A 12805-nucleotide genomic window follows, 5' to 3' on the forward strand; every position below is an offset into this window, starting at 1 on the left:
ACAGGCACACTGACAGGCACACTCACAGACACACAGGCACACTCACAGACACACAGGCACACTCAGAGACACACAGGCACACAGGCACACTCACAGACACACAGGCACACTCACAGACACACAGGCACACTCACAGACACACAGGCACACTCACAGACACACAGGCACACTGACAGACACACAGACACACAGGCACACTCACAGACACACAGGCACACTCACAGACACACAGGCACACTCACAGACACACAGGCACACTGACAGACACACAGACACACAGGCACACTCACAGACACACAGGCACACTCACACAGGCACACTCACAGACACACAGGCACACTCACAGACACACAGGCACACTCACAGACACACAGGCACACTCACAGGCACACAGGCACACTCACAGACACACTCACAGACACACAGGCACACTGACAGACACACACACACACTGACAGGCACACTGACAGGCACACTCACAGACACACAGGCACACTCACAGACACACAGGCACACTCACAGACACACAGGCACACTCAGAGACACACAGGCACACAGGCACACTCACAGGCACACTCACAGACACACAGGCACACTCACAGACACACAGGCACACTCACAGACACACAGGCACACTGACAGACACACAGACACACAGACACACAGGCACACTCACAGACACACAGGCACACTCACAGACACACAGGCACACTCACAGACACACAGGCACACTCACAGACACACAGGCACACTGACAGACACACAGGCACACTGACAGACACACAGACACACAGGCACACTCACAGACACACAGGCACACTCACAGACACACAGGCACACTCACAGACACACAGGCACACTCACAGACACACAGGCACACTCACAGGCACACTCACAGACACACTCACAGACACACAGGCACACTGACAGACACACACACACACACTGACAGGCACACTGACAGGCACACTCACAGACACACAGGCACACTCACAGACACACAGGCACACTCACAGACACACAGGCACACTCACAGACACACAGGCACACTCACAGGCACACTCACAGACACACAGGCACACTCACAGACACACAGGCACACTCACAGACACACAGGCACACTCACAGACACACAGGCACACTCACAGACACACAGGCACACTCACAGACACACAGGCACACTCACAGACACACAGGCACACTCACAGACACACTCACAGACACACAGGCACACTCACAGACACACAGGCACACTCACAGACACACAGGCACACTGACAGACACACAGACACACTGACAGACACACAGGCACACTCACAGACACACAGGCACACTGACAGACACACAGGCACACTCACAGACACACAGGCACACTCACAGACACACAGGCACACTCACAGACACACAGGCACACTCACAGACACACAGGCACACAGGCACACTCACAGACACACAGGCACACTCACAGACACACAGGCACACTCACAGACACACAGGCACACTGACAGACACACAGGCACACTCACAGACACATAGGCACACTGACAGACACACAGGCACACTCACAGACACACAGGCACACTCACAGACACACAGGCACACTCACAGACACACAGGCACACTCACAGACACACAGTACACTCACAGACACACAGGCACACTCACAGACACACAGGCACACTCACAGGCACACTCACAGACACACAGGCACACTCACAGGCACACAGGCACACAGGCACACTCACAGACACACAGGCACACTGACAGACACACACACACACACAGGCACACAGGCACACTCACAGACACACAGGCACACTCACAGACACACAGGCACACTCACAGACACACAGGTACACTCACAGACACACAGGCACACTCACAGACACACAGGCACACAGGCACACTCACAGGCACACAGGCACACTCACAGGCACACTGACAGACACACAGGCACACTGACAGACACACAGGCACACTCACAGACACACTCACAGACACACAGGCACACTGACAGACACACACACACACACACAGGCACACAGGCACACTGACAGGCACACTCACAGACACACAGGCACACTCACAGACACACAGGCACACTGACAGACACACAGGCACACAGGCACACTCACAGACACTCAGTCTGTCACTCACACACTCACCGGGTCACACGTGGCAGCAGTGGGGTCTCCGCACGGCAGTGGGCCCTCTCCAAGACATGGGACACACAGCGCAGCGTGGGCCTCAGCAGCAGCAGCAGCAGGTCCCAGCAGCAGCAGCAGCAGCAGGTCCCAGCAGCAGCAGCAGCAGCAGGTCCCAGCAGGAGCAGCAGCAGGTCCCAGCAGCAGCAGCAGCAGGTCCCAGCAGGAGCAGGAGCAGGTCCCAGCAGCAGCAGCAGCAGGTCCCAGCAGGAGCAGGAGCAGGTCCCAGCAGGAGCAGGAGCAGGTCCCAGCAGGAGCAGGAGCAGGTCCCAGCAGGAGGCGCGCACGGGGGAAGCTGGGTTTGCACTTCCCCCTCCGTCCCACGTGGGGAGCGGAGGGTGCGGGGGGGCTGGATCGCGCGCTTGTTTTGGGCTTCCCCCTCCGTCCCACGTGGGGAGCGGAGGGGGGAGGGTGTGGGGGCTGGATCGCGCGCGGCGCTTGTTTTGGGGTTCCCCCTCCGTCCCACGTGGGGAGCGGAGGGGGGGGGGCTGGGTTGCGCGCGGGGCTTGGTTTGGGCTCCCCCTCCGTCCCACGTGGGGAGCGGAGGGGGGGGGGGCTGGGTTGCGCGCGGGGCTTGGTTTGGGCTTCCCCCTCCGTCCCACGTGGGGGGGGGGGAGGGATGCGGGGGATTCTGGGTTGCTGGGGGGAACAGGTAGCGCAAATGGCAGGACACTCTGCTTGCCCTGTGCACGCGCGCCGGGACCACAGGATTTGCCGCCATTTTTTTTAACTTTTTTTTTAACCCAATCAGGGAGGGGGATTATTTATTTATTTATTTAAAAAAAAAAAAAAAATTGGCACGAGCAGGGGAATTCATTGAGCTGCAGCACGGGTCGCCAGCTGCCTAAATCCACTCGCAACGGGCGACAGGTTAACATTATTTGTCGAGCACTGTATATATATATATATATATATATATATATATATATATATATATATATATATAAATACTAAAAAAAGAAGAAAAAAAAGAAAAGTGTCCCACCAAAAGCACTCAAGCAAAATAATAATAAAGAATTGTTTATTCAAGGACATGAATTACATAAAAAATACAACATTTCAAACAGTCCCCAAGGGATCCCTACAGCTGAAGAAAATACATATCATGGAAAAGCAATACTGTAATCATAAATCTAAATGTAATATGAGCGGAATATTGCTACCATGGAGAGATTGTAAACTCCTATAGTGTATGTAAAGACCGGCCGGTCAAAGTGAAAAGCTGTGTGCTGTGAACTATATAACTGCTGAATATGTTGTATGCCAATCCAATACCACCTAGGTCACAAAATAAAGGGAAGTAAATTGCATGAAATGACCACTGTAAAGATAAATAAGCATTACAACACACTCTGAGCAACTGGCTAATAGGTACAGTATACTCGCAATCTACTGTCGAATGGAGAATGCATATTATCTGCAGAAAGTATAAAATTAGCAGATGTTTGTTGCTATGTATATCAGTCTACAAAGACTTATCTTCACTTTCTTGATAGTTATATGCAAAAACCATTTGTTTTCAAAATGTATTTCACTTGTCATTTTGAATCCAATATTATTATTTAAAGTTAATACCAAAGAATAAATTCTTCAATATTTCCATCCAAGATTAAACATGTTTTATCAATATAACTGAACCATACTTGATCTGTAAACCCCAACTGTTCATCTTTAAAGACCAACATTGTTTTCCCAATCTACAAGTTATACATTCGCATATGTAGGTGCACAGGATCACTTCATAGCCATTCCCATGAGTAGTAAATAAACACAGTTTTTTTTAATGTGAAGTAATTATGAGTGAACAAATATCATTCATTCACAAATATAGTCATTAAACTCTGAACACCTACAATTCTTAGTTTCCAAAATGAATTGAATTGTTTTAACTCCTATCTTGTGTGGAAGATATGAATATAAAGATTCTACATTCAGACTAATCAAGTGCATATAATTTATGAATGTTATACGCGCTAGATGTTTGATTATATCACCAGTATCTTGTATGTAACCCCCCTTCCCCAGCTATGAACGGCTTCACATTAGATTAGTCCAGAACACAATTGCTTAGTCTCTCAGGCCCTATAGATGGCGTGTGGTAAGTGTTGCCTGGTTGTGGATGAAAGCACAGCATAGAAATGGTCGCCAGGAACATTTGTAAAATAAAGTGAGCTTATTGAAGCCTTTCACATAGACATTCAGTAGACAATAAACATGGCAAATTATAAAAGGTTTAGGGAAGTCATCCTCCTGTAGGTTACGGTCCTATCCAGAGGAGGTATTATTCTTAATTACCCGTTGCATAAGGATTTAGTGGTATAGCTTTATGGAGAAAGTGATGTGAAAATGAACCTGCCATTGGGCCAATTCAATAGGAGTTCGGTTTACAGCGGGGAAACCAGTTGAAACTGAACAATACTGCATCCTTCTCCTACAAACTTAGACTTCCTGATCCTTTAACAGGCACTGACTAATGATCGGGGGACATTACTAAACTGGAAAACAATAAACAGTGACAGACATAATTAGCTGTAGACAAACTTACATACAGGACTTGTATTGAGGACCCCAGTCAAAGAACCTGCTTCTAGAACAAAGGGTGGGGCTATTTATACCGTTACACTGACTACATACATCACAAGCTATGGAGAGGGGCAGAACTTGAGTGAGCCCAACCTTAAGGCAATTAACCCCTTATAGAAACAAGTAGCCATCTAAGAGGGGGCTACATGTACATAAAAAGGAAGTTCCTGTACAATTTCTCTGTTTACAATCCAAATATCGATTTACCGGTTCTGTTAAACTTACTTGACTAGAATGAATTATCTCTGTGAATTCTTCTGATAGTTATGTTTTAAGGGATTATGTACATAGTTGCTATTTTTGAAGGTTTATTAATTTAAAAAAAAATCACTTTCCTTATGAGATAGGAAGACAACACATGGGCTAATTAGGTGTGGGAATTTGCTCTGCAGCCAAGATAGCCGATGGACCAGGATGCCCTCACCCCAACTAAGATGGCCACCAAAAAGGAAGTCAGTCTCTCTGACTCTGATTGCCGGCACCTGCTCCAGGGCTTTAAATAGCAGCCAGTGCACGTGCAAAGCATTGTCATACTGAATGTGATTCCTTGCTCTGTGTTTTCACCTGTCTTTGCTATTGATCTTGTTTGTGACCTATGTCTTACACTATGCCTACCTCAACTGTGACCTGACCATCTCTGCCTGCCTCGACCCAGGAACTGGACCCGACCATTCCTGCCTGCCACCTGCCTCAACCCCAGAACAGGACCCGACCATTCCTGCCTGCCACCTGCCTCAACCCCAGAACAGGACCGACCATTCTTGCCTGACAACTGCCTCGACCTCAGAATCGGACCTGACCATCCTTGCTTGAAGCCTGCCTCAACCCAGAACCGGACATCACTACTAGTGCATTTCTAGGCCTCTGATCCCAGGCCAAGGTCTGTGTATCACTCTCTACCTCTGCCCTGTGGGCTTGTATCCTAATTTGCAGACAGTAACATTACATTAGGGGACTGAGATATTGACTAGTCGTCGGGTCAAAGTTATTGCTTTTTTTTATAACAATCACTATTTCTAAATTATCTGAGTATTTCCTCCTCATACTTGGCTTTAGATAGTTACTACTACTACTACTGCTACTACTACATTACTGCCATGGCTTTAGATAATTACTACTACTAATACTACAATATTACCTCCTTTGTCGGAACATTTACTAACTGTTATTATCTTGCATTAATATCCTTAAAGCTGCACATTCTTCCTGTGTTAAATTGTTAAGTCTAGCTTATTCATTTGCTGTAGATCTAAAATAACTAGATCAACAAAAGTCTTAACGTGGGCTATTGGTAATAAGCATACATTTGGATTTTGCCTTTGATGTAGTATATTCTACTACATGTTCATTTTCAATGACCTCACGTTCCTTTTCAGACCAATTGATCTCTTCTTTCAGGTTTTTAATCAACATATTTGTTTTGTAATCATTTTCTTCAAATTAAAAGTCTTTGACACACCCACAATCACCACTATTACGCATAGGGACAACATTATAACCCTTTACTAAGAAGGGTAATATGTGCAGACTTCAATCTAAAATTAAATAAATTATTCTTAAAGTATCAACAGATTCACCTGAGCTAGCTGGCTGACCTTCCCGACGAGTTACCTTCTCTGATGGGCCCATTGGGTGCGATTCCATAGATGTCGTCTTGCTTAGTTTATATCTTCTAATCCCATTCTGTTCGAATCCTGTGGAAAAGAAGGAGGAGACTAAGAGAAAAACTAATATTGAAAGCCTTCTCGTCATATTTTTATTTCTCCTAATAAAGTTGTCCCGTTTTTGTGAAAATAACTGTGTGCTCTTCATCATCAGTAAAATCTGTATCCGAAGATGAACTGCTGAGTCCATCAGTGGGGCCTGAAGATCTATTCGTAATACTTTTATATCAATATACAGACATACCCCGCATTAACGTACACAATGGGTCCAGAACATGTATGTAAAGCGAAAATGTACTTAAAGTGAAACACTACCTTTTTCCCCACTTATCGATGCTTCGGTACAGGTAGGGAGCCGGTATTGCTGTTCAGGACGTGCTGACAGGCGCATGCGCGAGCTGGCGTTTGCCAATTGGGCGAGGGGAATCAGCGCGTCACTCCTACGGCGGTCTGTAGGGCAGAATAAGTGTCCGTACTTGTGAATCGAGCGTACGGACACAGGGGTATGGTGCTATTGAAAATATGTCCTTACTCGCGAGTGTACTTAGTGAGTGTCTTTAAACCGGGGTATGCCTGTACTCTTTATGGTCTATAATCCCTAAGATCCCTTTGAAACTTTTTCTGTTCTCTATTCATGACCTTCGCCTGTCATTTTTTTTAACCTTAAATAATACGTCTAAGCCATCAAATATTTATAAAGACAATTACATCTTCGATATTGCTGCTTTTATTTTTATTACTTTAATTTTATTAGGCTACACTAGTAGAATAATCAGCTCTAACACACATTTATATACAGTTCCCATTTGATCTTAAATTGTTCCTCCATGACATCAAAACTATGTAGATATGAATTTAAAAGATATGTTATTACAATTAAAAATGTAACTCTAAAACAGGTTCGAGTTTGGTGGATGGTGGAACATATCCAGCTTGGAAGGTTATTAAAAATTAAACAGGATCCCAAGGGGGCTATGTCTTCAACTGAAGCCTAGTTTTGTTTTGTAATGATTGAACAATTTAACATAAAGTGGGAACAAATTGTATCTAAATGTTCATCAAAGCTGATGAATCTAGTAGTGTTACATGATCAAATTAAACTTATGAAGGCAGAGAAACAGTATCAAAGATTTAATTGTCTTCCCAAAAATGGAATGGGCAGGGGGGGAAATTAAGTTTTGGTTAAATTACAGACAGAGATCATGAATAGAAAATAGAATAAGTTTTAAAGGGATTTTAGATCTAAAAGTGTATTTTAATATATAGGTATTAAGAAAATATCTTCAAGCTCCACTGGTGGACTCAGCAGTTTACGTTCGGATTCAGATTTGACTAATAATGGAGAAACACATATTTTCACAAAACATGGCTCGTTTATTAGGAGAAATACAAATCTAACATGGGGAGGCTTTCAACGTTTGTTTTTTTCCTCCTGGTCTCCTCTGTCTTCTTGTGTTTTACAGGATTTAATCAGAATGGTGACTCCTCGGGAAGGTCAGGTGAGTCTGTTGATGCTTTAAGAATGAACAATTGATCTAATTTTGTATTGAAGATTGCAAACATTTCCCTGGTTAGTAACGGTTTTAATATTGTCCCAACATATAAAATTGATGAGTTTAAGTGGGTTAAAGACTTATATTTTCAAGAAAATTATTATTATAAAGATGTTAACAAAATTACCCTAAACAAGAGATCTATTGCTCTGAAAATGAACCTGGGGATATTGGTAATTAGGAAAATGTATTGACTGAAAATGAACCTGTAATAGAATGTACTACATTAAACGCAAAATCAAATGTATGCGTATTACAAATAACCCACATCTTAGCACTTTTATTGACACAGTTTATATATATATATATATATATATATATATATATATACATATATATATATATATATATATATATATATATATATATATATATATATATATATATATATATATATATATATGGACCACATATGTGGTAAGGACCACATAGTATCTACACACACTTTTAGTTGTGCTACAATCTCTCACATTTCCACACCTACCCACACCATTTATATCCACTCCCACTCCACACACACCTTTTGTAAAGCACTGTACACAGGCGGCACACTTTATCCGAGTGCGGCTCATTCCGCAAGCCGGGAAATGTCCCGGCTTGCGAGCCGCACTCCCTCAGTGATGCGCGGTCACGCATCATCGGGTGCCTGTGCCGCCTGTACGCGTGCGTGGATGTCACAACGGCGGCGGGACGTTCCGGGGGACCCGGCGGACCCGGTAAGGAGAGGGGGAAGCCCCGATCGGCGGGCCTCTCCTCCGAGGCTTCGGCGCGCGCCCGGCACCCTCCGGCGCGCGCCAGGTTACTGCTGCGGCCGAGAACGGGCAAATGCTCGAATAAACTCGGCCGCAGCAGTATATACTGTGGGCTCTCCATTCATTTATATTCACACAGATACACACACACACTCTTACATCACTTGCTTTCAGGAACCTTTTAACACCTCTAGCCATAAAACACATCCACACCGAGGGAAGGACAAGCACAGATAACATTCCAAGAGACACTGTTTTTAAGTATACCTTTTGCTTGCTTCATTCATTGTAACATTGCCAGAAGAAGAGATCAGTGTATCTCGAAAGCTCGCACAAATAAAAGCATTTCGTTAGCCACAGAACGGTATCATCTATTTATTTTTTGATTATATATATATATATATATATATATATATATATATATATATATATATATATATATACTGTGATGTCGTCACTTTCCTCTAAGGGTTAGAATGGGGCAGTTGTGGGACTTTCCAGCTCTCATAGAGTTAATCCTCTTGGAAAGGTCTGTTCAGCTGAGAGTTAATGAGCTAATTAGCTTAGCCTGTATAGTCAGGAAGTGATAAAGAGATTCCCCCCCATGCTGCCAGACACACTGTTGAGAGTTATACAGAGAGGGTGAGAGACGCTGCTGCTCGACTGATCTGAAGACACACACAGACAGCCCTGTGAGAGACTGAAAGGAGACCTGCTGCAGGTACACTGGGTAAAGTGGGGAAAGAGTTTAATTCTCCCACGATTAGTTAAGGACTAAGCAGTAGTCGGTACTCCTGGAAGGAGTTAGGTCTTTTGTTTCTGTTTTGTGTTATGAGTTAACCCTGTACCTGCTTTGTACCCTGTAAATAAACCCCTGCTTAGAAAGTACAGTGTTTCCTGAGTTTGATGTGGACAAAAGATCCGACGCTGGGACTAATACGTCACTATATATATATATATATACTCTGGCGCTACAACTTTTGTTCCTATATATATATTATATATATATATATATATGAACACAAAAAGAAAAAGAGGGTTTGTTGAAAGCACACGAAAAATATATGAAAGTACAAAATGGATTTTATTAGCAATACAAAACACAAAAATAATATTAAAATATATCTAAACACATACTAAATGAAAACTGCTGAACCCAAGAATATACAATAAAAATGTAGCGACCCAAAATATGTAACATGCAAAATACCTAGGTATGATAATACAAATCCAGGGGAAAATAATTTCCCCTGGAAAGGCAATGGAGATCAGCCGATCAGCAACACATGATAATACAAATGACTGAAAAAAAACAATATCTACACAAACCCAAGTAAACACAGAAAAAAGAGCAACAATGAAAATATAATGAATGAATACCCTAGATGCTGTGTAGCCAGAAGGTGGTGGCTAAACTCTGGCAGTTATAATAAAGAGCCAGAGAAAGACAGAAAATAGATGTCTAAAATATGCAGAGGTGGGGTCCCCTCAAAGACTACAATGGAAACAATGAGTCAGCAGAGAAAACAAGGGAGAAAAACATGAGAAAATGACTCCCTAATGCCACAGCTAGGTGTAACTGATATAAGCTGTGGCAGACAAAAATGATAGTGTCCCAAAGGCTACCGTGGAGCAAGGAAATGTCCAGATACTTGCTATGACGCTGCACCAGACATCCAGAGGAGAAGGGGAGTCCAAGACGGAGTCCAGAGGAGAAGGTGAGTCCAAGACGGAGGTAAGTAAGAGGCAATGCAAGCCCCCGGCATCCCGCTCACTGTTGGCATCAGGCAGCAATCATACAGCAGTCACAGAGACCGTACACAACAGCATCAGCAGCAAAGCTCCAAACAAGGAGATGGTCAGCACAGTGCAGCGGTGGGACACAGGAAAGTGAGTGGTATAGATACTCCAACGGATGTCTTGTGCAGCGTCATAGCAATAAATAAATAATCTCCCTCCCTGATTGGGTTAACGCGGGGAAGAGCTCCTTCCCCTGATCTCCTCCCCCTCCTGATCTCCTCCCGTGAGTCAGGGGGAGCCCGGCCGGGTGCCTGTTCATTACATTTTAAAAAAAAGTTAAAAAAAAAATGGCGGCGATTTCCTTGGTCCCGGCGCGCATGCACAGGGCAAGCAGGGTGTCCTGCCCTCTGTGCTGCCTGTGGGCCCTCTGTGCTGCCTGTGGGCCCTCTGTGCTGCCTGTGGGCCCGCTGCCTGCCCCCCCCAGCAACCCAGAATCCCCCGCACCCTCACCCCCCCCGCTCCCCACGTGGGACGGAGGGGGAAGCCCAAAACAAGCTCCGCGCGCAACCCACGTGGGACTGAGGGGGAAGCTCCAACCCAGCTTCCCCCGTGCGCGCCTCCTGCGCATGATCTCCCCCTAATCACCTGCCCCCGATCCCCGCTTGGTGTTCGGGGAGCGTGCTTCGGGGGGGAGGGGCCTGCTGCCGTGCGAAGGGGCCTGCTGCCTTGCGGAGGGGCCTGCTGCCTTGCGGAGGGGCCTGCTGCCTTAAGGAGGGGCCTGCTGCCGTGCGGAGGGGCCTGCTGCCGTGCGGAGGGGCCTGCTGCCTTAAGGAGGGGCCTGCTGCCGTGCGGAGGGGCCTGCTGCCGCGTGCGACCCGGTGAGTGTGTGTGTGAGTGACAGAGTGAGTGTCTGTGAGTGAGTGTGTCTGAGTGAGTGTGTGTGTGTGTGTGTGTGTCTGTGTGTGTGTGTATGTCAGAGCGAGTGTGTGTCTCTGAGTGTTCTGAGTGAGTGTGTCTCTGAGTGAGTGTGTCTCTGAGTGAGTGTGTCTCTGCATGAGTGTCTCTGCGTGTGTGTCTCTGCGTGAGTGAGTGTGCTTGTGTGTGTGTGCCTGTGTGTGTGTGTCTGTGTGTGTGTGTGTGTGTCAGAGTGAGTGTGTGTCTCTGAGTGTCTCTGAGTGAGTGTGTCTCTGAGTGAGTGTGTCTCTGCGTGTGTGTCTCTGCGTGTGTGTCTCTGCGTTTGTGTCTCTGCGTGTGTGTCTCTGCGTGTGTGTCTCTGCGTGTGTGTGTCTGCGTGTGTGTGTCTGCGTGTGTGTGTCTGAGTGAGTGTGTCTGAGTGTGCCTGTGTGAGTGTGTGTCTCTGAGTGTGTCTCTGCGTGAGTGTGTCTCTGCGTGAGTGTGTCTCTGCGTGAGTGTGTCTCTGCGTGAGTGTGTCTGCGCGTGAGTGTGTCTGCGCGTGAGTGTGTCTCTGCGTGAGTGTGTCTCTGCGTGTCTGAGTGTGTGTGTCTGTGAGTGTCACCCTCTCCCTGTGTCGCCCTCGCCTTCTCCCTGTGTCGCCCTCGCCCTCGCATTCTCGCCCTCGCACTCTCTCTGTCTTTGTCTCACATTCTCTCTCTCTGTCTCTCTTTTTCTGTGTGTCTCTCTTTTTCTGTGTGTCTCTCTTTTTCTGTGTCTCTCTCTTTTTCTATGTCTCTCTCTCTCTGGCTCTCTGGCCGAGTCCATAGAAGGACAGGCCGCGCTGAGCCGTGCGGACGCTCCGTGCTGAGCCCCTGCATCCTCAATGAGGATGCCTTGAGAGGGGGCTCACGCGAGCGTCCGCAGGCGTGCTGAGGCGCTGGATTTTTCAGCCGACAGTAAAACTGTTTTTCAGAGCACTGTCGGCTGAAAACATCCAATCAGCGCAGAGCAGCGTCAACGTCACGGCGCCATGACGTTGACGTCGGTGCGTCGCGGGGGATTGGCCCAGCGACGTCACTGCCCCCGCCTCCGTCAGTCTCCCCCCCGTCTCCCGATCGCGCCCGCTGGCTCGCCTGCATGGGCATGAAATCGCGCAGATTTCAGCAGGCGAGCCTCAGCGTCAGCGCGGTTCCGAACTGCTCACCCCTCTATGGCCCCAGCCTTAGTCTCTCTCTCTCCGTCTCTCTGTCTCTCTCTATCCGTCTCTCTGTCTCTCTTTATCCGTCTCTCTGTCTCTCTCTATCCGTCTCTCTGTCTCTCTCTATCCGTCTCTGTCTCTCTATCTGTCTCTCTATCTGTCTCTCTCTCTGTCTCTTTCTCCCACCCTCTCTTTCTCTCTCCCACCCTCTCTCTCT

The 12805-nt window shown here is 46.6% G+C and overlaps 1 protein-coding gene across 17 annotated transcripts in view; it reads right to left on the bottom strand.

Moving 5' to 3' along the window:
• Positions 1–12805, bottom strand: part of PRUNE2 (prune homolog 2 with BCH domain) — a 266033-nt gene that overhangs the window by 106186 nt on the left and 147042 nt on the right. Inside the window, exon 10 of one of the 17 annotated variants that reach the window (XR_012801240.1) lies at positions 6399–6481. The exons of 15 other annotated variants lie outside the window; for them this stretch is intronic. The gene's annotated coding sequence lies outside the window, so the exon portion shown is untranslated. Of the gene's footprint in view, positions 1–6364; positions 6482–12805 lie in introns of all 17 variants that reach the window. One more of the 17 variants, XR_012801241.1, reaches the window with a different exon arrangement.

Source organism: Ascaphus truei, chromosome 1, assembly GCF_040206685.1.
Source record: "Ascaphus truei isolate aAscTru1 chromosome 1, aAscTru1.hap1, whole genome shotgun sequence".
Classification (NCBI taxonomy): Eukaryota; Metazoa; Chordata; class Amphibia; order Anura; family Ascaphidae; genus Ascaphus; species Ascaphus truei.